The 25,650-nt window shown below is 41.8% G+C and overlaps 1 protein-coding gene across 14 annotated transcripts in view; it reads left to right on the forward strand.

Annotated features, from left to right (window-relative positions):
- RAF1 (Raf-1 proto-oncogene, serine/threonine kinase) overlaps positions 1–25,650 on the forward strand; it is a 69,020-nt gene that overhangs the window by 3,910 nt on the left and 39,460 nt on the right. For 5 of the 14 annotated variants that reach the window (XM_081176451.1, XM_081176454.1, XM_081176455.1 and 2 more), the window contains exon 1: positions 19,642–19,781. The exons of 3 other annotated variants lie outside the window; for them this stretch is intronic. The gene's annotated coding sequence lies outside the window, so the exon portion shown is untranslated. Of the gene's footprint in view, positions 1–19,641; positions 19,782–24,131; positions 24,305–25,650 lie in introns of those variants that run through there. 6 more of the 14 variants (XM_081176458.1, XM_081176463.1, XM_081176452.1 and 3 more) reach the window with 4 other exon arrangements.

Below are 25,650 nucleotides of genomic sequence, written 5' to 3' on the forward strand. Positions count from 1 at the left end.
CCTAACCATATTCACTGAATGTCCACTGACGTCAACAGGCTAATGAGCCCAGTCTGGCCCAGCACAGGTCCCACTTGGGCTTGTGAGGCAGTTTTCCTCAAACCATGCCCACCTGACATCAGAGAGATGAAACTGGATTGGCTGCACATGAGCTGGTGAGAGGTGACTTCAAGCCTTCATCTGATGTCAAAATGATGTGAGGTGACTGACAGGTGGGTGGCCAAAGTTGGCCCTCAGGGGTGGGAAAAGATACGGATACAGCCCACTGAGCCAAAAAAAAAGTTCCCCAATCCTGGGGGAGGAGATAACTCAAGCTCAGACCTGTGATTGGGCTCAGGCTCTGCACGGAAACTAATTTACATTAAGTTGCCCAGTATGTAATTTCTCATCTTATGTTTACTGTTCATTGAGCCCAATAAGTCATTATTTGAAGTACTGCATTAAAATCCATTAAGTACCTCTTAAGCCTCTGCAGCTACATTTTAAAATTGATGAGATCTTTTCTTGCAGACATTCCAGGACCTTAAGTGGTTAGAGAAATACTGATTTACAGTGTCAGTACATTAATGGGCAGGCAACCTTGTATGTCCGTATTCTCTTATGACCTGAATAGCCTTGTTTAACCTAAATCTGAAGCCTAGTTACAGCCCTCCGGTAGTCATTTTAGGTGATGTCAACTCCCCAATCTAGTCCACAGTGGTAGGTTAGGAATTCTTTGGGTGTATCGGCCGCTTCATCTAGCTTTGGGCATGTGAGAGGAAAAATTACAGGTTAGTTAAGGCATTCAAAAAGGAAAGAAATGCAGCATAATTGGATCAGGTCATTATGATCAGTCGCACTGAAACCAGCTGAACGGCATTCTGGGAAGTTGGGCTGTGTTGCAAATTCCAGGAGAAGAAACAGGAGGGGCAGTGAGAGCTGTAAACGTGTTCTGCGCAGAGCTTTGGTTTTGAAATGACAGAAACATTTTTTTTAGATTTGACTGAGGCAGCAGATGTTTAGTTGCTACTGCATCTGGGGAAAGCAAAACACAGTTTAGCCTTTTCTCGCTTGAGTCAGCATAATAAACTCAAGTTGCATTGGGAAAAAAGAGCTGCAATGTTGGCACATTTAAGAGGAATGGTACATTTAGAGGTGGATCTGTAGAGGTACATTTAGAGTACTGTACTTGTAGTGGCAAGGCATCTGCAGCCACTACAGGTTTTATGGAATGTGAGTGTGGTTTTTCTGAGCTGTGGTACGTGCAGGTCTGTCTCTCTGTCTTGTCTCCTCCTTAACGTGGCAGATTGTCTCCTTTGCAGTTAATTAGTACTGCAGTGCAAAGAAAACATTATGGCTAACCTATATTCCAGGTTTTTAACATTTTGTATTGTCCAGGTGGCTTGCAATAAACACTTTAAAAACAACAACAACAACACTGCCCAACAGTATAACAAAGCACAAATAATTATTTTAAAAATGATAAAAGAGTGAGAGACAATTTTGCTTGCATACCAAATGTATGTGGTCTGGCATGAAGACAAAGTGATGGGAAAAGCTTCACTAGTTGGATGTCTGTGGCTGTTTACGCACTCCTGTTTACTCTGCATCCAATGCGTGTCCCACCACTGGCTTGTGAAGCAGTATATACATGACTTTACCACAATCTATATCTGTCTTTTATCTGTCCTGTTGTTTCTTATGAAATACTGTGTTTTCATGCATTTTCCCCAAACCAGCTTTGATAAAAATTTTAGATAAAAAACAAGCAAGCTGTATTGTAAGCTAGTAATGTGTGCACAGCCTCTGTCTTAGGCTGTTGTTAAAACCATACAAGAAGGGACAAAAAGAAGTCAGTGACCCTGTTTTAAAGGTTTAAGGCTGCATACAATCCTATAGCCACTGAACCTGAGTGCTGGCCTCCTTGAGCTCCATGGGACTTACTTACAAGTAAACAACCACAGGATTATGCTTTAAATGAAATTTAAAAACCCTGCCCATCACTTACTGTGCAAATTAGGTGCAATCATTAGCATATCTAATTTTAGAATTGGAAGGTATCCCATCATCATTCAAGTTCTAAGCCTTATTCTTAAGGCAAGACTCTTTGCGCTTTGTAAACTTTTGAGGCACAGGTATAGGCTTTTCTAAGTAAGTTAAATAAGTACCCTCCCTCAAATCAAATATACTAACATTCTCTACAGCCTCCTACTTCACACAATCAAGAGGAGAAGTGTTATATCACCTGCTAATGTCTATAGTAGATCAAGTCACAATGGCAGTTGCACAACTGGCAACCCTACCACAACCCCAGTTTTTGCATCATCCCACCTCACCCTGCCCCATATTGGTGATTTCATGTTCCATCCAATCGTATCTTGTTAGTTGTTCATTGCTCTGTTGGTGTAAGGATAGTGCAATCATGATTATAAATAAATAGGTGACTGCATTCCAGTACTAAGAGCAGGGAGCATGTAGTAGCACAAACCTTTGCTTTTGAAAAGATTCATGAAGTCAGTTGCTGGATCTCCAAAACAAACCATCCTTGATGGTGATTGTCAAAGGAAATATCTCGTTTCTTGGGGACAGGACCCAGTAAGGGCTAAACCACTCCTAAATGTGTCTCAATTTCCAGAAGGACAACTGTGTTAGTGTTGCAGCAAAAACAACAAAAAGAGTCTCGTAGCACCTTGTAGCAAATGTAAACATGTTTTCATGTAACATATAATTTGGGCCTGAGAAAGAGGAGGAAAGGGAATGCAGTAAGGAGAGGCCTTGTTTGCATGGCACATTAAACTATAGTTGAAAACAAGCAATGGTTTAGTGTGAATGTGCAGCATTCTGATGCATGTTCCTGAAAAGTTCTGCTGGTGCTCCCCCCAGCTTTTACTGCTGCTACACCACCAGGGAGCAAGCCAGAGTCTGACCTGTCATGATAACAACCGAACCTGTGCTTGTGGTTTATTTCTCTCTAAACAAACCTTGAGTAATAAGCTAAGAACAAACCTTGGTTATTGCTCAAGGTCTTTTGAGGGGGGAGAAACAAACCACAGGCCTGGGTTTGGAAATCAAGTCAAGCCACGCTTGTTTCTTGGGCGGAAGTAGGGGAGGGAGTAGAATGAGAACTTTTCAGCAGCATGAAGAAGCAGGCTGCATGTTCACACAAAACCATGTTTTTACCTGTGGTTTAATGTGCCATGTGAACGAGGCCTTTGCTTATTCCACTCACTTTCCTCTGCTTTCTCAGGTCCAGGTTATGTGTTGCATACAAACATGTTTACATTTGTCTGTCTTCTGTTAATCTACCAATGGTTTAGTGTGCTGTTTCCACCAGGTCAGAGTTGGGTCAAGAAAGGGCGAGGGTCAAACTAGATGTGGTCTTCTGCATATCACAAATAGCTGGAGGTGGGTGGAATATTGGGCATTGTGCTCTGGTCCCTTTCACCAATCTAAATCCATTTCTTTCCTATCCTGAAGATGCTGTTTCCCCTGTAGAGCAGGTAGCACCTTCAGGGACCAGTGATGGAAAGGCCTTCACATGGCACCAGAACCAAGGCCCAGTTTGGGCTTTGTTTTTTCAATGCAGAAAATCCAGTCACGGATCTCCTGCCTTGTCTCGTTGGACCCTGCTGCTGATTTTAACCCTTCTTCCAAACATTGCATAAAGAGATGAGATGATAATGGTCAAAGAAAAGGCTTTGCCAGAAGAAGTAGGTTTTAAAACAAGGAGAAGAAGCCGGATGGCTAAGTTGCTGCAAGTGCCTAGGGAGAAGCATGACAGAAGGTGTGAATGAGCGAGCCAGTGGAGGAGAGATCAGAAAAGGGCTGTCATAGAGAAATGAGTAGGAGCAAACTATAGAAAAAATGGGAGGAGAGCCTTTATACAGTACTAAAGGTCAAGCCATGTGGATGATGACAGATGTGGACCTGCCCCTATCACATGTAACGCAGGGTGTGGTAGAGTGTGATTTATTTATTTATTTATTTATTTATTTATTTATTTATATAATAATATTTTATTACAAATTTTTAAACAAAGAATATCACCAAACATATACAATACCTTCACCAAAGAATAACAAACAGAAAAAAAAGAAAAAAACATACAAAAACAAAAAACATAGACATAAAGTGAAAAAATCATAACCGTTCATAAATCTTTTTTCATAACTATTTGGACTTCCTCGCATCTCCCTTTCCTGCGTTCTCCGTAATAAAGTTATGCACAGCAATTTATTTATTTATGTGATTTAAACCAGAAAAGGTGTGTGTGTGTGTGTGTGTGTGTTTTGCTGAAGCTTCTCTCACCCCCCCCCCCTGCATGCAGTCAGTTCCCCTTCTGTAAGCTTTCTCAGAGCTGGGCTCTGGAGGTGAGCCTGGTTGAAAGAAAAACAAGGAAGGGTTAGTACTTCCCAGAACCTGTGCAGTCCTTTTGCACTTTAAATCAACAGGTGTGTGGCCACCTGTCACAGATGCTTTCATTGAGATTCCTGCATTGCAGGGGTTGGACTAGATGTCCCTCCAGTCCCTGCTATCTCTACAGTTCTATGATTCTATGAGATCACACCTTTCACTCTTTCCTGCTTTGTGTGTGAATGGAGCAGAACCATATTTGAGTACATGGGCCTACTGCTGTCCTGTGTGCTCAGGTGCACTTTTATCAAAGACCCAAGCAACAATCACACCATACATTTAAAACACTGTGCTGTTACTTTAAACAGTCATAGTAAGAGCCGTTTGACAGGGGAACAAACTCCCAAGAGAGGGGATGGACTCTCCTTCCTAGCAGTGGTTGGATGGCCATCTGCCATGTATGATATAGCTGAGATACCAGCAGTGTAGGGAGTTGGACTAGATCAAGGATGTTGAGGGGCCAGAGATCTACTAGGAACACCCAGCGATCTACCTGTTGGACATGCCTGGACTAGATGACTGTCTTTGAGGTTTTTCTTTTCTTCGTTTGTTTTTGCCAGTATAAAACTTGCAATGCTTGGTGGAAATGGCAAACAAGACAATTATTTTTAGACATAATGTGAAATGTGCTCATGAGCTGGGCGAATGGCAGTTCTGTTATCATTTATCTCCTTCAGAAATAGTGATTAGTCATATACAGTCTGCAGGTATCAAAATTTGTTTACACTTGTTTTCAGATGCAAAGTTGATTAGTCTAACATTGTGCTATGTGCAATTATTTTCAGATGGGTTACAGAGGAAGCTTTTGTATGTATGTTTCAGATGAAATTGTGAGATTACATATGTAAACAGACTTCATTACGAGCTATTGGGATTGCTCACCGGTGGCTGTTGCTTTCAGATGCAATACCAAGATAACTCACTCTAAAGCATATTTCACATAACTAAAATACTGTGTGAAGATCTGCTGGGTTTCAACCTGAGGATGAATAAAATACATGCTCTGCTTTGGGAGGAGAACATATTAAAAACACCTGAAGATGTGAAGGTATTTTCAGTAAAATCATTAAGTTTTTGTTATACCCCCCCTCCTACAATTTTTGAAAATAACACACCTGAGATATTTATTCATTTTTGCCTATGACAAGTGTCATTATTAGAAGAATATTTCAGAATAGCTTTAGGTATGATAAATGACTAGCATTTCTCTGAGTTAATATCCAGTGGCGTAGCGTGGGGGGTGCAGGGGGGGCCTGCCGCACCGGGCGCAACATCTGGGGGTTAGGGGGCACAAATCCACGGGTTAGGGGGTGCAAATCCACGGGTTAGGGGGCGCAAATTACTTGCCTTGCCCCGGGTGCTGACAACCCACGCTACGCCACTGTTAATATCTTCCCATGGTAAGCATGTACTATAAGTGAAGCCAGCTGTAACCATGGCCTTATGATTTCATTGGCTGAGGCAAGATTATTACATCACAAGACTTTTTTGCCAGTGCCATTCAGGGTAGAGATGATTGAATCTGAGAGTAACAGTTCTAATCCCTTCTCTACCAAGATCATTGGATAGTCCTCCTGGTGCAAGTTATTATTCTCAAGCCACAGCTTCCCATTTGTAAAATGGGAATAACAGTGCTGGTTGTTGGAAAGATAAATTAACAAGGTAGCTGATAGAGCCAGCTGCCCAGGGGTTCCATCACTGCATTGCACCTCTGCTTTAATTTCTTCAACATCAGTGAGTTTCTAGCCCTCAGGGTTGTGCAAAAAAAGGTTTCAAAAGAGTGAGTTGTGTCTACTAAAGTCTCAGACAGCCTCAGCCTTTGATCCTCTTCAACACAGATGCTTGGCCCTCTCCCATATATTATCCCCCCCCCCCCCCGCCTGACTTGCCCTTATCCGTATGCACATTTTTAAACCAATAGAGTACATAAAACTCTGAGCTGGATTTTGGAAATTTGGTTGCGTGTATGCTTTTAATGTAAAGTTAGAGGTCATTATATCTGGGGAGAACCCTTCCTTCAGTTACTGTCCCGTTGCCTCCACATGAATATTATTTATTCATCTTTACTCACAAGTAAGTCCCACAGAACTCAAATAAATGTGCGCAGGATTAGAAGCCTAATCCGATCAGTAAACATTTTTTTTGCTTTTAACAAATCAATATCCTTTCAGAAAGGAATATTTTGCCTGCACTAAAGCCCTTGGAAATGAATTATTGTCCATTGGTTATACAGTGGTACCTCGGGTTACAGATGCTTCAGGTTGCATACGCTTCAGGTTACAGACTCCGCTAACCCAGAAATAGTACCTCGGGTTAAGAACTTTGCTTCAGGATGAGAACAGAAATTGTGTGGCGGCAGTGCGGTGGCAGCGGGAGGCCCCATTAGCTAAAGTGGTACCTCAGGTTAAGAATGGTTTCATCTTAAGAACAGACCTCCAGAACGAATTAGGTTCTTAACCTGAGGTACCACTGTAGCTCCTTGCCACTCCTGCTTTCTTAGAGATGGGAAGGAACGCAAGAGCCTGCTGAATCAAGCCAAAGGCTTATCTAGTCCATCATCCTGTTCTCGCAGTGGCTGTGGGAAGCAGTTTCCTTTACACTAAAGTTGCTCCATCACCTTGATCACTTGCGTTGCCCTTGCCTGAACTCTGCAGTAGCCTTTTTGAGGTGAGGTGACTAAAAGTGTACACAGAACTCCCAGGTTCTCTTGCATCACAGAGTTATGTAATGGTATTGTGATAGCAGCAGTTTTATATTAAATCCCTTTGCTAATTATCCCTTGCATGGAATTTGTCTTTTTCACCCTGGGTCAACATCTTCACTGAGCTATTCACTATGATGTTGACTGCAGGCCTGCAGCCTCTATGCACAATTACCTGAGAATAAGCCTCATTGAAGAGAGTGGGAATTGCATCTAGGCACATAATAAAAAACCTGCTGGATCAGGCTAATAGCTCATCTGGTCCAGTATCACATAATTACTATGACCCCAAGGTCTTGTTCCTGGGCAGTTACCACCAGTTCAGACTTCATGAACATATACAGGCAACTCCCCACTTAAGGGGGGGTACATTCCAGGGCCCCCCCCCACATAAGTGAAACATGCGTAAGTGGGTAGCATCCTTAGCTTCTCTTTGCAGAAACTGTTATTTAAGTTCACTGATCCTGATTTATTTTTTGTTGTTGCAAATGTGTTTGATCCGGAGAGCCAGGCTGTAGGGAGTGTTTATCTTTATATGTTTTAAGATGACACGATTGCCAGTATAGGTAGGTGTGTGCATCAGTGGGTTTGATGTGGAGACTGGTGACTATTTTGTTGCTTTCAGTGGTGAGGAGGACATTGAGGAAAGGGGTGCGTTGACTATCAAGGGTGCTGAGACTGCTTGCTTAGAGACTAGATTTTAGGTAAAAAGACATTAGTGTATGTGACATATGATGCGAGGCTTTGCACCATGTTTTGTAAGTTTAAATCAATAAGCTCTACTAGATTTCGGGTGACACCTAAGAATGTTCAGATGAAGGAACACGCAATGTTGATTTCCCCATTCAAAAAGAAAGAGAAATGAACTGGTGTGTTCATCTTTTGGAACAGCTGATTTTCTGTCAGCATTTGTGGTTTTCATCCTTTGCAATGCTGTTGACACATGGTGTGGGCCAGTTTTGTAACATTATTCCCGTGGAAAATGATACCATGCACAGAATGTGACATCATTGCTTTCCATGCCATTTGAGTGTATTTAGGAGTGATAGTGGCTTTTCACAGCCCCCAGAGTTACATCAACAGGATTTGCATCACCAGAAAATATTCCACGTTGCCCAGCATAAAAAATGTGCTTCTCTGATCTTTCCACACTGAGTTGTGTGACTTAGAAATCATTATAGTAAGCCATATGCAAAGAAGCCACTGTTTTCTTCAGTTGACGGCTGAAGCTCACCTAGCAAATGTTACAGCTGAATTCTGTAAATACGTATTATTAAATTTATTAAATGTATATACTGCTGCTCACCTCAAGATCACAGGGCAGTTTGCAACATAAAAACACAAAATAAGCAACATAATAACAAAAAACTAAAAGCACCCTCTGGCAGGACACATTTTGAAAGCCATAGATTGTTCAATCAGCCAAAGGCCTGATTGGAGAGGAACGTTTTTGCCGTTGGGCCAGGATTGGTGTCATATGCTGAAACAGTCTTGCCCTGGTGAGCAACCTGGCTGCTGAATTCTATATTCTGGGTATTAACTTTTGCCAAGAGCAAGGATCTATGCAAGTTGTTATGCAAGGTTACATTTATAATCTTATATTGGAAGTGAGGCTATGATCTGACAAAACACCACCTATGTGATTCCATTCATTTTATTACTGTCTGAAGATACCTTCAAACACGCCTAGGAGAACAGTTAATTTTGGGTGAGGGGTATAGGAGAATAGAGGACAGGAGATTTTGGTATAACTTTTATGGATTCCCAGTGTGCACTCTGACTTCATAAATCTAAACACCTCAGTGGGTCACAGGAATTCTAGCAAACAAATATGTAGACAACACAAGATTGAAGTTAGCACATCCTTATACTTGATGATCCAAAACCCTGTAGCTTCCAAAAGTTTTTGAAATGCAAGTAATTGTTTTGATCAATTGGCCTCCTACTCTAGTAAAAAATAAAATAAAATTCATAAACTGAGAGAGGCTGCACTGAAATAAAACCATGATAACCATGAAATCAAACCATGGATAATTTGCTGCCAAGGAGTGCAGTGGAGTCTCCTTCTTTGGAGGTCTTTAAGCAGAGGCTTGACAACCATATGTCAGGAGTGCTCTGATGGTGTTTCCTGCTTGGCAGGGGGTTGGACTCGATGGCCCTTGTGGTCTCTTCCAACTCTATGATTCTATGATTCATGTTGGTCTTTGCAAAAAGAACAAAAATTATTGTGGCACCATATAAAGACTTAACAACTTGACTGTGGTATAAGCTTTCATGGAATTTCATCCACTTTGTTGTGCTATAATAAACTTGTTAGTCTTTAAGGTGCTATGAGACTGTTCTCTTTTATCATAAGAAAATCCGATGTTCTTTCAAAATATCCACATACTTTTTTGTTTTAATGTAGGAAAGTGAGTGACCTGGCTCAGCAAAAAACAAATGTCTCTTATTTGAGGCAGTGACCTAACACATGGACTCACAAATTTTCTGTGTTTGTTGTGTTACTATGGCCTATGACAGAACACCAACATAGTTTCAGTTTGAAACTGATACATACCTTGATGAGGCCAAACATTCTCTTCCACCAGTCCAGACTGAAAACAATTCTGAGAGAGTATATATGTATGTATTGTTACTGCCTTCATACTCTGCAATCCATCTGCTTAAATCTGCACAGAATCAACTTACGTCCTCTGTGCATCCACTTGCTGCTACGTTTTTCAAAATACTATGGAGTTGTGTGGTAGCAGAAGCCCTCTTTGGGTGGTAGTGCCAGAAGAGCAGAGCTGTGGGGCTCAGCAGTTTAGCCCCTCTCTGTTGGGGCTGCATGACCCTTCCTAGCCCCTCGCATGACTAAAAGTACACTTCTGCAATGGGGAGCATTGCCACTTTGTGGAGGCTCTCTGTGCGATTGAGGTTCAGGATAGATACTGTCTTGGCGACCACAGTAGATGATTTATGCTGATCACTGGAGAGCGGGTATTCAGTCCTGTTGGGTCTGCTAGACATCTCAGCAGCTTTCCGTACCATTGATCCTGGAATCCTTCTGGACAGCTAAGTTGTACTAAGGTTGGATGGCACTGTTTTATGCTGGTTTGGGACCTCCCCAGAGGGCAGGTTCCACAAGGCGGCAGTCCTTTGCTTTTGGCCTATGAAATCCAGAAAAGTTCCATCTTGTCCTCCGTGCTCTTCAGCATCTACATGAAACTGCTGGGAGGCGTCATCCATGCGTTTGGTGTGTGCACGTGTCTTTAATATGTGGATGACACCAAGCCTTGTTTTTATTTTCTACCAGATTTCAGGGAGGGAGTGAAGACCCTGAATTAGTGTGTGGAGACTGTGATGGGCTGGATGTGGGCTAAGAACAGGCATAGGCAAACTCAGCACACCAGGTGTTTTGGGACTACAACTCCCATCACCCCGACCACTGGACCTGTTAGCTAGAGATGATGGGAGTTGTAGTCCCAAAACATCTGGACGGCCGAGTTTGCCTATGCCTGGCTAAGAAACTAAGACTTAATCCATACTAGACAGGTGCAGGAAAGTCCACATGAGGATAGGTACTTCTCCTATTCTGGATGGGTTAGCACTCCCTCTGGATGATAGGTACACATGTTTTGAGGTTCCTCATCTCCTTATGTCTGGATTTTCAGACGGCAGCTGTGGCCTGGAGCACTTTTGCACAGCTTTGGCTGGTGTACCAACTGTGGTCTTTCCTGGAGAAGGCAGATTCATCCACTTCCACACGTTTTGGAAGAGAGCTGGAAAAACTACAAGTGGTGCTTAATGCTGCCATCGGGGTTCTTGAGGGTCAGTTCCTTGGGGCCTGTTACTTCTGGACCTGTCAAGCTGCATTGGGTCCAAATAGGGGAGGCATGTCCATTTCGTCACTTGGGGTCAAACAGGAAGTGCTGCCCCACTCTGCTGTGTCGCCTGCTCCGTTGCTGCAGTGACACTGATTTCTGGCAAGATCTCACTGAAATTTTGGGGGATCTCTCAAGCTGCATGAGATCTTGTGTGATTTGGATGAGATATCCTTGGAAATCAGCATCTAAAGTTGTGGCACTTCAGTCTATCGCCTCATGCCATAGAATGGCTCCCACTACAGGAAATATGTGGGCACTGTGTTTTATGATGCTGTAGATAAACAGTTACGATTACTGAACAGTTTGAGCTAGGTAACAGTGGTGAGTTACTTGTACTGTACCACTTCCCCTACCACTGCTGTTAGGAAAATACTTCTCAGCTAGCAGGGTTGCTAGTATTTGACGCAGCCCACATTACAGTAGCACTTTGTCAACTGACAGGTGTCAAGATTAGCAGTCTACAGTTATTAGCGGCTTGTTGACCCTTCATATTTACTGTTCCATGCCACTTTTCAGCAAAAGCCTGGTTTGGCTTTGTTGCAAATTCTTCCCATAGTTCGCAGTGCAAAGCAAACATCTTAGCACTTTCCTTAATGAACTATACACTTCCTACAAAAACAAGTAACCAACATTCTAAACAAAAAGCAGGGCTTTAAAAAATGGCTTGCACATGTTTTCCATTTATAAAGAAAATAAATGATTGGTTTTTTATCTTAACCTTGATAAGCAGTTGATTGCATTGTTCAGGAGAAAAGCATGACACCAACATTGCTGTCCTTTGTTGGTTTCTGTGGTGTAACTTGAAGAAAAATGTATCGCGGAATGAACTTGCATACATAAGCTGTTTTCTGCAGAAGTGTTTATTGCGGCGATGAGGAACCTGTGCCACTTCAGATAATCTTGGACTACAACTCCCATCATATCTGACCACTAGCCATGCTGGCTGGGACTGACACCTGGAGGCCACAGTTTCCACACCTCTGATTTGCTGCATTCCGTTTATATACCACATGCATGCAAATAGGAGGGTTGTTGTCGCTACTGGTTTTTCTTCATGGAACTTGGGTGTGATTCCTCTTCCTCCCATACACACATGAGAGCTCTGGGGTGATTGACAAACAGGAGAACAGAAGTGTGTGCTGTGGTGGGAATAACCATAGTGAAAATCTCCTTCCTTGGCTTTTCCTTCCACTCTCCCCTTTGGTGCCTGGTACAATCTCTCGAAGCTGCCAGGCAAATTCTGCTCAGAATCTGCACTTTTGTCCCTATGGATGAGAGTGCATGGGCAGCTGTGCCAGGAGCAGGACTAGCAGTAGGCAAGCTTGATCTAGATTGGGATCCAGTGTCAATAAGTACTGATATCAAGCCAGGCTTTTAATGCCAGAATCTAGATCGTAGGACCAGACAGTGTCCAAATGGCTTATAAAATAGGTAAAGTGATATGTGAAGTCCAAATTCCTGACTATGGGTGAATGGACAGACCATGGGTAGTAACCTATAGGCAGAAGAGGAAGTGGAGAAGCTGTGGAAGTATGGGATCAAGCTGAAGGCAGGGCAGGGCACAGATAGGGTGATGAGAACTGGAAAAATGTGGGGGTCCAAACAGAAACTGGTAGCAGGATAAGAGTTGGGATGGTGATAACAAGGACAGGAAACAATAAAAGGCCATCCCTGCAAGGAACTTGCAGAAACAGTTCTCTTATTTACTAATTTTAGTTATACAAGGAAGCACAAACTTGTGGCCCTTTCTATCTGTGCTGGATACCAGATATTGATATATAACTTTATGAGGTAGTGAGGCTGCTTTATCTGAAGTTGAATCTTAGGTTTGGCATTGACTTCAACTTCAACAAGCTCTGGTGTGAGACCACGCCTTCTCCCTGCCCAACCCCATATACGTACTTTGCTGTGTTATGTAATTACAAGCCTACCACCAAGATGTCGTCATTCTGAGAACCAATTTACCATAGATTATATATATGTTTTCAGTTTAGTCTGCTTTAATTAGGTGAACATAAATCATGACCATTTGTGTTTAAAAATAAGCTCTCAACCATGTGCAATGACTTTCCCACAACTAATTAGAATGCATATTCTGGGTGAAGGTTAATATGCATCTGTTCCACATTACACAAACATACTAAAGGTGACAAGAAGTATTAATGTATTGCTGTGGGGGTATTGCCTAATTTCTATGTGTGCTGCAGAACAGCATACCATGTTGATGGAATATTGTGTTACTACCTCTCATCACTAACTAACCAAATCAGTTTTCACCTGTGTGGGTTTGGCTCTACCTCTTCTCTGGCCTGGTTTGCATGTAATGCTAAGCTATGGTTTGTTTAACCAACCACGGATTGTCCCATAGAAATCATTTAAAACAAGCCATGGCTTATTTATCCAGAGCTTGGTCTGTTCTGCTCCTAGCTTCATGCTTCTTGCTTTGGCAAGCATGTGACGTGTAGGATGGCCAAACAAACCATGGTTACGGAAAGGTGTTTGGTTCTCACAAAACACCAAGCCATTGTTAAAACAAACTATGGTTCATAAGCAAATAATAAACCATAGCTTGAGAGCATGGTTTCTTCACAGTATGCTAACCATAGTTAAACTGCTGGGATTTGGCCAGTCAAATAAACTATGGTTTAAACTATGTAGTTTAAAAAGCCATAGCTTAGCATTATGTGCAGACTAATTCTCTGATAAGCAGGGATTTCAGGGAAAACTTTTTTGGCAAAAGCATTGGAAACCGATGGCCTTATAACAGTTGGGTAGAAATATACAAGTAGATATGGTATTGCCAGGATGTAACATTGGAACACACAAACACTGCGAGATCCACAGCAACATAAGGTTGTCACAGAATATCCTCAAATCCCAACCAGTTTTGAGCAAAATCTGCACCCACACAGTCTCTTTTAGGACTGCTTCATGAAAGATATCCAAAAAGGTGGTTGTGTGTTAGCCTGTTGCAGGCAGCAAAAGAAACAACAAAACATCGGATATTAGTCTAAGGTGCTACAAAACTCTTCTTTGTAGTCACACAAAGCATTTTTTATACAGAGTGTACCAATGTAAGAAAAACTACAGTACACAATTTTGTTGAGAGTGAATGTGACAATCACATCAGGTAGGGTAAACAAACACTGGACATGGGTTTTAAAAACACATGATATTGTTGGCTTAAGAGGAGAAATGAAAGTAAAAGCTTAGTGATATTAATCAAATATCAAAGAAAAAGGTTCTAGCTGATGGTAACCCATCTTGTGTCATATGCTTTTAAGAACAAAGGGAAACAGAACATGGCAGCAGTTAATAGGATTATAAACAGCCCAGCCTTCCTGGAAGAATTCAGTTACACAAACATTGCATGAGACAAAGTGGTGATTATTTTTTTTCCAGCAAGGGAATTTTTTTGGGGGGGGGGATTGTAATGCTTTTTCCGCAATCTCTGGTACCATTCCAGTCCCACAGCAGCCGTGACATATACAGTATGGATAATGCAAAACTAACCCTTTGGGTGGTTTTTTTTTTATGTTGCTGGAGAACAAATTTAGTTCTAGATAGACATGCCCAGGGCAAAAGAAAAGACCTAGTAACTGAACTAGACTGTGGAGCAGGCAAACTTTGTATTTAAACAGAAGAGTCAATACTGAGGACTGAAGGTCTGAGAGAGCTGCAAGCGAAGCAGGAAGATGGCTGTGGGCCAGATGGAGAGATGAGCTGATGTGGCAGGCTGGAGCTGCATGGAACAGTCTGGCTCAGATCCATGAGAACTGTTGCACAATTTGGGAGGCCTTCATCAGGCAACGACTGAAATAACAGTTTTGATAGTGATAAAAACCTGCATGGAATTCACATGGTCTTCGGTCGGCATTGTTTGCCACAGTTGCTTCAGATTTGTCAAAATGTAAACTGTGCTGCCTGATATCAGAGCAGTTAATTGTAATACCTCTAGAGAGGTGTGGGCAAAATGCTACAAAGGCAGTTGGATTCAAGAACCAAAGGTTTGCCGGTACATTATAATTCATTGTTTTGTTTAATATAATAGGCATTAAAGATACTGCACATATCATGTGCTAGTGCAAACATGACATATTTTAACTGATGTGTAACTTGAACCTAAAGATGTTTACTCAGAAGTAAGTAGATTCAATGGAACTATTTGCTATGGGAGTTTGCATAGGACTGCAGCCCTAGCCTGCAATCCTGAACCCACTTCCTTGGGAACAAGCCCCATTGAACATAATGGAACCTATTTCCATGCAAACACAGATACGATTGGGCTGTAAATGTATACTTCATTAAGCTTGGTGGTTATGAGATAAGCAAATATTTAACAGTGCAGTTATAATTCTTTTTTGAGAGAATAGCACTCTCTCTCTCTCTCTCTCTATATATATACAGTAATGTTGTTTACAATGTAGCTTGCAATCTATCCATTTGCATTTTTTTGGATTCCACCCCCCCCCCCATTTTTTCAAAGAGCTCAGGTTTATTCCCAGTTCTAAATAAGGAGTTACAGCTGCTGGGAAACCATCCTTTGTTAAATTGATTGATTGCTAATTGGGATGATTGGCCATTTCCTCAGTGGGAGCTAAGAGCTAGTTGTTTTTGCTAGAGTGAACAACTTACGGTACTTATACAGGTGAATTTTGAGACTACTGTTCTATAGGGGCAGTTTTGTGTGTATTAAATGGAAGTAGTTTTGAATTTGGGAAGAGAGTGAGCCAAGGTAGGCTTCTATTCTGCTCAGTTGGCACCCAAAATCACAGAATCTATTCTAGGAGGGTAGGTTACAGTGATTTGTCCATTCCCAAACCATATCAAGGGCCTAGAAGATAAAAGGCTTTCCTGTATCTCCTTGCAAGCATGTGTTGTCAGAGAACAAAGAAGGAAGAGCAAGAATTTATTTACTCCATAGCAATAAGAGTTTCCACACCATCTGCAAATTAGTAGATTGGGAAGTTTAAGAGTCCAGTCCTTTACTAGGGATAAATAGTATTGGAGAAAGCATAGTTATATTTACTTATGGCACAGGCTCCCAGCCACATTTTATGCTGTCCCCAACATATTTCATTGCCTTCCATCAACTTCTGAAGTTACATAAGGTGCAGTGAGAGCCAAAATGTAACCACCCATCAACAATCCTAGATTACATCATTGTATTGCCTACACTTAACCTAAGAATGAGATGGGATGGCTTGTGACCCTCCAATTGTTACTGGACTACAGCTTCCATCATCGCTCATCACTGACTATGCTGGCTGGGACTGATGGGAACTGATTCCAACAACATCCAGAGGACCACAAGTTATTCATTCCTGTCTCAGTAAAAATGGAAGATTGTGCAATATCTCATCCCCTGTGCTTGAATATTAAACATTAATGAAACATTCTATTTGTTGAAGCATCAAAGTAGGAATGGTTCAATATTATTATCAAATGTGTATATATTTTAGTGAGGATAGTTTACAATTTACAGTTATCAAGCATATCTTTGGAATCTTGTTTTTATTTCTTACCAACTGGCTAGTATATTCCTGATCTACTCAATATACTCTTTCTACTCTAAAATTGTCCAACATTTGATTTTTGCCTATCTCCTAATTAATATCAATTTTCATTGTATATAGCCAAAGCCCTTTACAATAGAAGACAGAGAATAAAATAACTGGAGATACTATTATATCATCTAAAATCATACACATAACCTGTGGCAGTTTACAACATAAAAATAAATTTACAACAATATTTTAAAAGACTAGAACTTAAATCAGCAATTGATAAAATTTCAAAAAATTCCAGCCTAGTAATCCCTAAAATTAATGAAAGAACACAATTTAAAGCTACTAAAAATAGCCAATAATAATTCAAGGCCAGTCCACATACTAGATAAAGCATATTTGAAACAAATGGGCTTTCAAAGCCTGTTTAAAAGCCAGGACCACCACTGAAAAGGCCATGTCTCTTACACCCACCAATTTATCTGATTTTATTGATGGTCCAATAAATGAGGCCTCTGATAACAAACTTGCACCTGGCCTGGTTCATATGGATGTAAGTAATCCTTCAAATAACCTGGCTCCAATGCAGTCATGTTGAGTGGCCAATTAAAGATGCAAAATGTGCCCTACATGCAAAACTGTAGTTCTACAAGATTTTGGACATGCTTGAGCTCTCTGTCCCCCCCCCCAAGATGTCGGTTTACTTGGGTTAACTAGTTGTTTGATAAGATACACAACACGAGGAAGATCTGGAAAAGGCCTTGCCCCAGCTATGAAGGGGGGAAATTGCATAGCTCTGGTCCAAGCATCTGCTTCTAAACAAGTTCAAATTTATTTACCTATTTAGAAAATGTCCTAATCACTCTATATTCAGAAGAATCTCAGCGTTTCTACGTGTGCTAAGTGGCTACAAGGGAAAGGGACCACATGGTGTGGTAGTGGTACTTTTGAGCATGATTCATTCTCCCAGGGAGGTTCATCTAGAGCCTACTTGGATATCATTTTGGCACCAGGTGAAGACACATTTCCTCAGGCTTTTTCATTCTCTGCACTCCCCCCCCTCCGCCCTTGAAAAAAGTTCCCCACCCCTGCTCTGCAGGAATACCTGTCTAGTTTTGTTCTTGTATTGATTCAGAGAGTGAATATTTTCTTATTCTATCAGGTGTCTAGCAATTTGAAAAGTATGATTTAGTGTGCATAAATCATTGCTGTCGGTTGCTAGGACACAGATATTTTATTGTTAGCTTTTGATGTGTTATTTTATTCTGTTGCAGTGGTAGTCAACTAAGTTTTACTCAGAGTAGATCCGTTGAAATCAGTGGACCTATTTTAGTCATGCTTATTAATTTCAGTGGGTCTACTCTAAGTAAAGCCTAGTTGATTACTACCCTTGGTCTTGCTTTAATTATGTATTATTGTGGACTGCCATGGCTGCAGTAAAAAGTTGTACCTGCTAAAAGATTGATTTGAATGTTTTTTCTTTTTAAAAAATACTTTTTAAAACGCATGCTATTCAGATATTTTCTCATAAACCTGCATTTAGAAGGTGAAAAATCTCCATAACATTTTACCACACTTTTAAAATTCTATGTGCTTATTCAAATTAATCTGATGTGGATTATTTACCTCCAAAGCTAACAATTAGGATGGATATGTTAAAGAAAAGGGCTTAATGCACATTTAACAATGGAATGTGGTGTTCTAAACTGACATCCTTGATTGTGCACATGGAGCCAGACAATAGGCAGACTACAAGTATATGATACTGTGTTTATGTGCAGCCTGGCAAGTACAAGATAGTTGAAGCCTAAAGCCATTATAGAGTAATGAACCTGTGTTAAGCTATTTTTGTATGCTTTGCAGTTGCAAGGGTAGTCCAGGAGGAAGAGTGGAATAGTGTATAATTTGTCTCTGGAAAGTTCAGGTTGAGACCCTATTTCTCCCACAGTCTGTTGTACGACACTGAAGAAGTCACCTTAGCCCATCACTGCCTTCAAACCAACTCCTTACAAATATTCTGAACATAGGGAAGAGACATGACATTCTGGTGGTAGGCTCTTTGCCCAACCTACATGCATTTGTTTCAATACAACCAGCACCCCTGCAGGGATGTCTAAACTGTAGTTCTCCTGATGCTGAATTACAACTCCCATCAGCATGACCAATGCTTAGGGATGATGGGAGCTGGCAGTCTAGCCAACATGTTCATGACATCTGAAAATGCCCTCCTGTATTTCTGCAAGGACACAGGACGTATATTAACTCTCTTCTTTGGTGATCACTCGTAGCCGAGTAAGATTGTCTTCCATAAACACGGTTTTAACAATGAGTCCGTAAGTGACTGTGGAGTCCAATTCTGGATGAACTGTACAAATAAGGGGATAACCAGGATTGTGGCTGGTGGTCCTACACCCAAACCTCCTTCACTATGAGATGTCAAGAGAGCTCTATAGCCATAGCCACCTCTACATGACTGGGAATACTTTGTAACCAGAGCTCCTTCTGGCTGATCACACTTATCCTCTTTAGTCAAGGTGAGAATCAGCAGAATCTTGCTACTGAATTGGGTTCGCAGGAGGACAAACGCAGCATGGGCCACTTTGCTGATTAAAAACCTCTGCTGGTGAGCTAAAAAGTAGTTCTGTATCTATACCCACTCCAGCTCTTTGCCAGTTTTAGTTACGCTGCTCCCTTACATCTTCCAATTTTAAGCAGATATAATACTAAGGGGGTGACATAATGCAGAGGTAGCGAGCGGCACGTTCCCTGAATTCAACTAGAAAAGAGGAGTGATAGCAAGCGCTGCTCTCTTATGCTCCATGGGATGCTCTGAAGGAGGAATCCCTGCAAACAAGGGACATCTGGAGAGCTTAATCCCAGTCTAGACAAGACCGGGGAGAAGCCACGGAGCCAACTCCGGGGGCTGGGGAGAGCACCGTGTACTCGCCGTGCTTATCCTAGCCTGGGAAGCCCCCTACCCCCCGCCTCACTAGGGCATTTGCGACGCCTCCTCCCCCACCCGGGCAAGCAGGCGTTTCAAATGGCGGCGGCGAGACAGGCGGACGATCCCAGGGAGGAGGAAAAGGGGCCGGGCCGGGAGAGAGGGCTGCTCCAGCCATCGAGGACTCGGCACTCCAGACGCGAGGACTCGAGCTCCGAGAGCTTGGATGGCTTTGGAATAAATGTCTCGGTGTTAGTAAGGCGGCCATTTTAGATGGGGAGCGGAGCGGGCGGCTGGGAATAAGGGAAGAGCCGTCGGAGCTGGAGGAGGCGGCGGCACAAGCAGCGGCGGCGGCACCCGAGAGAGACGGACAGGTACCGGGCTGGTTTCGCGGCTGGGAGGGCGGGAGTGTCGCAGCCGGAGCCCCGGGAAAGGGTTGAAGTTGTCCAAAGAGATGAGGAAGGCGCCGTCGTGTCGAGGCGTGTGTGTGTGTGTGTGTGTGTAGCGGGGGGCTAGGAAAGCCCGGAGACACTGGGAAGGGGGCGGCCGCCAAGGAGCTGCTTCAGCAGCCTCCGTTGTGCTCGGCGTCTGTGCGGACGGAGCCGCCCAGGTTGGACGGCTGCGTCCTCCCGCGAGTCCCGCCTGCCCCGAGGCTGAGACGGGGATGCTGTGCGCTCGCCCGGGTTCGGCGCTGGGCTTCTCCCCATTCCTCGCTGCTCGCAGTGGCGTCGCTTTTCTCCGGCAATTTAGACGGGCGCTCAGTTTGCAGCTGCTAAAACTGCCTCCGTAGTCAGCTTTTGACGCTACCCGACTGTAGGGCCCTACCCACTTTGAGTTTGTTTGTTTCTTGCTTGCTTTCTCCTTCCTCATTTGTATTTTTTTATTTTGGTTCGGGTGAGGAAAGCGTGCTGTCCTGCCCCTTCAGGGAACGGGTGTGGGGAATGAGGCAAGCAGCGCAGGCTTCTCTCTTGCTGGCGTCCAATAATGTGATGCAGCCGCGGCTCCTTCACGACGTTGACAAGGGTAGGAATGGATGCAGCTGCCGTCGCTGCGCAAGTCAGCGCTTTTCTTTTGCCGGGTTGATGCTTTCAGGCTGGGTCTTCGGGCTCCTGTTGTGACTAAAACGTCTGCCGATTCAAAAGGAGCCAGCGCTTGGTCTTTTTCTGCCATGAGTTGAAGTTATGCAGTGGGTTAGTTATCCGGATCCGGTGTGGTTTGAAATGCGTTTGCCTGCCTCCGTCGTAGCTGCAGCATCCTCTGGAGTCTGGACGGAGTCTTCTGCGTCCTGAATAGTCTCTGAATTGCTTTGAAAATAATTTGAAACGAGCGATTAGAAACTTTCAGAAATGAGGTCATCGCTGGGGAGTGAGGAGAGGTTGCTGAATGGGGATTCCCATATTTTCCCCGTGTGTGATCCAGATATGTTCTTGGTTGCTTTAAGAAAGGTGGAAAAGAGGAGGCAGTTTAGCAGCTGTATCACAGCTTAATTGCTTAAGTCTGTGCAGGTAAGTGAAGGTGAAGACATAAAAAACACCTGGGGAGAACTTCTTTCATCAGTCTTCTGGCTATCTTTGTAGAGGTAGGAGACAAGGAGTCTTTATGCAGCCTACTTAGATTTTCTTTGTCATGAACTGGCATTGATTTGTGTATCTCACATAGTTAAGTAATGCAAATCAAGTCAGTGATAAGCAGGCTTGTCTTGAGTTCCTTTTGTTGGCAGTGGTTGTTTTGGCTTGGAGTGGGAAAGTACATGATTTCTATTTCTGTAGTCTATTACAGACTATTTTTAATGAGTATTAGCTGAGTCATCAATGTTTACTTGAAAGTCCCACTCATTTAAGTGGCTTTACTTTCCAAGTAAGTATCCATAGGATGGTAACCTAAAAGTCAGAATGACTTTTAAATACTTGAATAGCATAGACTTGGGAAAATTCGAGTTTTAAAACACACAAAGGGTGCAATCCTAGGTAAGCAAATATTTTGTAATGTGTTGCATCTATTTTGAGAGAGAACATAGCTTTTCAGAATATACCTTATCTAATGTTTTGCGTATTTGTTTGTTTATTTTGTACATAGCCAAAATAGAATTCTAGGCAGTTTACAAGCATATAAAGTGCCAAGTCTAATATCTGGAATTGCTGGTCAGAGTATCTTGGATAGAAAGGCTTTAAAAAAATCTCTTCTAGAAACCTTGGTAGATGTGATGCCAAAGTAGATAGTCCTAGGCTAGGCCATTGGCTTGCCTGCCTGAAGCTGATACATGCTGTAGTGTCCATAACTGTGCAGCACAGTCCAATGTTAGATTCCACCTAAACATTAGGAAGAACTTCCTAACAGTAAGAGCTGTTCGACAGTGGAATTTGCTGCCAAGGAGTGTGGTGGAGTCTCCTTCTTTGGAGGTCTTTAAGCAGAGGCTTGACAACCATATGTCAGGAGTGCTCTGAGGGTGTTTCCTGCTTGCCAGGGGGTTGGACTCGATGGCCCTTGTGGTCTCTTCCAACTCTATGATTCTATGATTCTATGAATTAGTCTCCACTTACCTGGGGGTAGGCTTCATTGAATTCAGTAGGACTGCTAAGTAGACAAAGTTAGGATTAATTACACTGTTAATCATGTATTCTTCTGTTTTGAAATTGAGTGTGGAATCTGTGATCCTCCAGAGGTTGTTTGACTCGGCTCCTATCAACCTAGCCAGCATGGCCAATGGTCAGGGATGGTTGGAGTTGTAATTCAGCAGCATCTGGAGGGCCATGGGTTAGTCATCCTGGTCCAAAATTAAGATTTAACTTTTAGTTAAGATTTTAATTTCAAGTGGTGTAGGTTATGCTGCTTGAATAATTTATTTTTTGTACATAGCTATTTTGTTTGGAAAGCTGCTGCTGTACAGATGTAAAATGTTTAAATAATTGGCATATGATGTTGCTAGATGCTTTGTATACCATGCCGAAATTATTTTACTGGAGCAATGCAATAAAACCACTTTACATTATTCCAAAACCTCCTTAAGCATGAGAAGTTATATGCTATAGTTGTATGATGAATACCCTTTCAGAATTGAGAATTGGTTAATAACCTCTTTTGACAGTAGCTGATATATTCATTGCAGAATATTGTTGCTGTCAACCTAACACTGGAAGTTTATTGCAAAAAATATCTTTGAAGTTTTTGATTATAATGTATATATATTTCACTGCTCCTTTGAGAAGTGCAATAACAAATGGATCCCTAAATTTGTTTGCAGCTATAAGTAACACTGTGTTCTGCTGCTGTACTTTTGGAGCGGCGGTTTTTGGGGTTTTTTAGGCAAAGCCTTGACTGTTCCTTAGATGGAGCAGGAAATATAAATTTGATCAAAATAAAATAAAATAAAATATGACTGGTTTTAACTTGCGAAAGTTGTGGATAGTTGGCATTTCAGTTACTGTATATTCCATTTTAGGTTACTGTATAGAGTCAGTTTGTTAGATGATGCTGTTGTGTGTGTGTGTGCAGCATTTCAGTGCTGCATGAATTATTTTAAGTGTATGGCAGTACTGTTGTTTAGTGTCCAACTTGGTGTTCCAGTGCAGTTGTGGTATAACCAAAATTGCTTGAGATCTGGCAAATCCTAATAAAACTATATCAATAAGCAATGTGTTCTATTCATTGCACATAGTATCACTTTAGAACATTTGGGACATCTTGTATATTTTTAGATTGTGAACTGAGTGAGGTTGGTTCACTGAGTTACTAGATGGGTGTGGTACTAACAGTAATTAAATCTGGTTTAGGGTTTTAGACCCAAGGGCTTCAATGTGGCATTTTACTTCGTAATTTTTCAAAGGGAAGAGAGTGAGCTAAAATCTTGAAATTAGTCTTGACTTTGCTTAGCTTAATAGTAGACATTTATGCTAAGAATGTAGTGAAGGGAGAACTAAATGGAAGAAGGGAGAGGGAGAATTGCATCTTTTTGTTTCTTAATGTTAGTTGGCTTGGAAAGGGCAAGGAGATTGTTCTCTTTACATGCTCAAACTAATTTCTTAACGAGGTATAGATATGGTATCAAAGCCTTTATCTTAAGGTGTACTTTCTACTGTTGGCTTAACCACAGCATACTGTAAATCATAGGGCTTTTTGCTAAAACAGAGAAGCAGTTTTTTCATGGCTATAAGATGTATCTATCCTAGGTAATTGTGGATACAAATAAGTGGACACACATTTGTACCAGCAATCCTAAATACTGCATTTGATTTCTCAGCTGCTGCATATTTATGGAGCAGTTCAAGTAGATAAATAGGTACCGCTCCGGCGGGAAGGTAAACGGTGTTTCTGTGCGCTGCTCTGGTTTGCCAGAAGCGGCTTAGTCAAGCTGGCCACATGACCCGGAAGCTCCCTCAGCCAATAAAGCGAGATGAGCGCCGCAACCCCAGAGTCGGCTATGACTGGACCTAATGGTCAGGGGTCCCTTTACCTTTTTACTGAGGAATATATATCCCTTCCCTCAAATATACTTAGTAGCTCATGAGAAATCTGTTACATACAGTACTGTATTCTGTGTGATTTGGTACTATTTTGATTTCTAGTGGTTATACAATGAGTATTTGGGATGGTTCAAAGTTTCGCCAAAGTCATATTCTTAGGAAACACTGTTGGGAAACTTGCTGTAGGTGAGGAAGAGGATGCTCAACTCATGAACTGAAGAAACTTTGCTCTTTACTTCTGTCTTCCATACTGATGTCTTGCAGTAGAATAAGTTATAGTTTCCTCTCCCCACTCCACCAAACTGTATATGGACCACAGCCAACCACAAATGAACAACCACACCCTACGCCAACCCCAACCTCTCTCATCACCAAAGGAACACAAGTGAACAGCAAAGAACATGCACAAGCAACGCTGACACCAAACCCTACATATAGTAAGTAAAATAGAAACCCCACCCCAACCCAACCCATCTTCCCCACCCCTCCACCTCATTCCCCCTTTTCTTCCCAATGTCTCAACAAATGAAACTGATTTGTAAAAATGTTACATGGAAAAAATATATATGAGAGAGAACATTGCGCGCACGCACTTGTAAATCAAGAAAATCTTTAATAATAATAAAAAAGACCAAACTATATATGGGTCCCACCAGTTCTGGTGACTGACAGCTCCCTTGTTACTGAAATCCTAGGAGAAACACAAAGTTTATTGTGCATCTGTAGTTGCATTTTATTTGGAGGATCACAAGTGGTGTTACACTGATCAATATTTGGAAGGACTTGTGGCACTGTAGAAGTGAATTTTAGCTATGGTATGCCTGAATCAGACAAGAGATATGGATGACCAGGGTCTTATATTTTTACATGTATGTTTATTTCCTGAGATCATACAAACAAATGGGTCCTGAAATAGGATTTTATCTTGGAAAATATAAAGAGCAGAGTTGAATGACGATGCAGAGTTGAGTCTTCCTTCTCAACCTTCACAAATTTACGGTGTTAGCTGCAGTTCATATATATATATGTAGCCAAAGGGTTATAAAAAGAAAGCCAGCTGATGTTGCAGTCTAAGCAGTGGCCATATAGTGGAAAGATTCTTCATTGGCATCTTCAGTGGTGCTATTTTTACCTATTCTAATAGATCTGTCCTTGTGATTTTGAGCTAAAGGACAGTAACTGAAACTAAGTTTTATTTGCATTGCAACAACAACAACAAAAAGTGAGGAGGAAAAGAATATGGCTAGCAAATACCTTTTCATATCTCTAAACATGGCACAGGGCAATGTAAAGTGATAAATGATTCTTTTATTTTGTTGTGTTGCTGACATAATTTATGTGTTTCCTTTTTACCTGTTACTCTTGTTGATTTTTGAATAACTTTCCTGAAGTTTGTTTTGTTTTAACAGCATTGTACTGAAACACTAAAAGAATCATTGTCCAAGCTATAATACTTGTATACTCTGGATTATTATTAATATACAAGATACTTTGCATACATTATCTCAGAAATTTTACAAAAGAGAAGGTGGGCTACCAAGGCCACCCTAGGGCTATCATAACTGAGGTGAGCTTTAGGTGGAGCGGGTGGCCTTCCTGGTTTACACTCCCGGCTAGTTTACAATCTCAGTATAATATGACAGTGAATGAATTTAGGCAGACATGCAGGGAGGTGTACATTGGCTGCTCTGTTGGATGAAAATATTGAATTAATTATAGACTTTTGAAGTATGACTTGATTTTGGAATGTGTTTGCATGTGCATTTATTTCTGGATTGACTTG

Source organism: Podarcis bocagei (genome assembly GCF_964188305.1).
Source record: "Podarcis bocagei genome assembly, chromosome: 2".
Lineage (NCBI taxonomy): Eukaryota > Metazoa > Chordata > Lepidosauria > Squamata > Lacertidae > Podarcis > Podarcis bocagei.